Source organism: Cibotium barometz, chromosome 65 (assembly GCF_041138505.1).
Source record: "Cibotium barometz isolate CiBa-2024 chromosome 65, ASM4113850v1, whole genome shotgun sequence".
NCBI classification, from domain to species: Eukaryota; Viridiplantae; Streptophyta; class Polypodiopsida; order Cyatheales; family Cibotiaceae; genus Cibotium; species Cibotium barometz.
In genome coordinates, this window is record NC_141110.1 from 27,743,948 (window position 1) to 27,746,763 (window position 2,816).

Consider the following 2,816-nt stretch of genomic DNA (forward strand, 5'->3'; position numbering starts at 1 on the left):
ATGGAAATTCCCACTTCAAGAGCGTTTGATAGCAAATTAGGATGAAGTCCTAAGTGATGTACCTGATGGATATATTATGAGAGTAGTCATTGTAATAGCATTAGACCTCTTATGAGCCAAACATGCTCCCATGGGGACCAAACTTTGTAAGCATGTGGGGGGTGGGTCCCCCCACATGCTTGCAAAGTTTGGTCCCCATTGGAGCATGTTTGGGTACGATGGTATGGGGAAGACCTGGATTTTTCATGGCCCCTTAAGCACCAAGAGACTTGAAAAATCCACACCGGGCGCTAATTACTAATCCGAACATACTCCAATCATAACCAAACTTTGCAAGCATGTGGGTTCCCCCCCACATTCTTGCAAAGTTTGGTCCCCATCGGAGCATGTTTGGGTATGTTGGTATGGGGAAGACCCGGATTTTCCATGGCCTCTTAAGCACCAAGAGACTTGAAAAATTCACACCGGGCTCTAATTACTAACCCAAACATGCTCTTCTCATGAACAATCTTTGCAAGCATATGGTGGGCCCCCCCACATGCTTGCAAAGTTTGGTCCCTGTCCCCATCGGAGCATGTTTGGGTATGATGGTATGGGGAAGACCCGGATTTTCCATGGCCTCTTAAGTACCAAGAGACTTGAAAAATCCACACTGGGCACTAATTACTAGCCTAAACATGCTCTAATCACATGACTAAACTTTGCAAGCATGTGGAGATGGCCCACCCCCACATGTTTGTAAAGTTTGGTCCCCATTGGAGCATGTTTGGGTACGATGGCATGGGGATTTTCAACAAACAATATGATAGCCAAAGTGTTAAAAAATAAAAAAACCATGAACATCAACTAAAATGTAATGACACTCAATAATGAAAACACTCATAATGATACTCAATAATGAAAACACTCATAGAAAACACTCATAATGATATAAACATCAAATAAGTACATCAGAATGTGAGCTAACCCAGCTACTCTCGGTTTAGCCACTAACTCAAAAGATCAAGGCATAATGAAAACGAGCTACCCCAGCTAGTCACTGCCCATAAATCTAAGTACAATGTGAGTGAGCTAACCTAGCTAGTTTGAGTTTAGTCACTATCAATGGCAACCCAATCAAAATCTTCTCTGACTGCTGGGGTCGACATGCGCGTCAAGTCTACTGTGCACATCGAGGAGGCTGTGCCGGCTGAGGGGAGGTGTGCCTCAAAAGTAGGATCATGAGTTGGTGCTGCTATAGCTCTCTCCCTCTCTCTATGTCGTGCTACTGTAAGACATCTTTGTTTGTAAACCCAAAATCTGTAATCAGCAATGGTACGTGCCTGCCACTCTACACGTGTAAGCTCCTCTGCCGTAAGGACACGCTACTCATGAGAAGCAGCACTGCTGCTAGCACCATCACCAGAGGTGCCACTAGGACCAGCACCACCCACACACTCATATGCTGTGATCTGGCTCTCATGAAGGACTCTCTGGTATGCATCAAACTCGTATGCACTCCACTCAATCTCTGGAGGTCCCTCACACTCCTAATCTCTCTCGGTGGCGTCGAGTCCCAAGTCAATAGTAGCTGAGGTAAAATCAAGAGGCCTACCAGTCCTAGCATCTACTCGAGCGAAGCTTGGGTGAAGATCGTCAATGCCCAAAACTCTGCATGTCGCTAGGTTGACGCGTGCGCGGCAAGAGGGACATGCGGAGAAGCATACTAGCTCCTAGGTGATGCAAGACAAATGGAAAAAATGTCCACATCCTAGAGCATATCCACCAGTACTGTCAATGTCCTCGTCGATACATAGAGTGCAACAACAAGCATGGTGGTGCATCCTGAGGGAGAGGTCATCAAAAAACCTCTGTAAAATAATAGGCTGTGGATATAAAGGCAAGTAAGGCATTGTCACATGTCTGAGGATCTACGAAACTCCCAAACATGCAGCATCAACTGCTCTATCCTATGCTATGCAATCTGCTCCATAATCATGTGCTGCTGCGCCTCAGCTCTAGAACTCTCTACCCTAGTCCAAGCCTGCGCAAAAAGTAAAGCATAAAAATAATTGATTAGTCTCTCTTATTAGGTATTACTTAAAGAAATTTATAACTTAGGAGAAACCTACCTGCTGGATGTCAAACTCTCTCGCATGTCGTGCCTCTGTAGTAGCTACCTCTGCCATCCACCAATGCAACTCTAAGGCGGTCAATCTCTGCTCTCACCCTCTACCAACTACTGAGTGAGTCTCTCAATGGTAGGTGTGGGACCCTACGTGACACAATCAACCATGTTGCTCATGTAAAAATATAGAAAAGTAATAAATGTGTAAATACCTCGACATCTGTCGTCGGTATCAATCATGAGAACAAGAGCACCACGTGCTAGATGCTCTCCATGGTACTCTGTATGTCGATGCCAACCTGGGTGCCAAGAGCCTCAACCGTCGACATAGGCACAAATGCCGGATCTATAGGAGCTACACGAAGGGCTGATGGAGGCCGCCTACCCTAGTCCTGGAGACGGCGGCCTTGGCTAGCACCACCACCAGGCCGATGGCTAGTGTAATCCACCTCCTCCCCTAAGACAAACTCCGCATATAATTTCTTTGCGAAGTATATGGGAATCTGGCGGTTGTTCGACATCCTCCCATATGCGGCAACATATTGACTACAGATATGTGCCGCCATACGAGGATGCGAACATCGTAAAATAGTAAGGGGTTGCCCCCAGGCCTCATCCCACAGCTATCAAGGAAAAGATCTAAGTAGGCTCCATTCCTAATCAGACCAAGGTCACAGACCTGACGATATGTCAGGCCATGTGACACAAG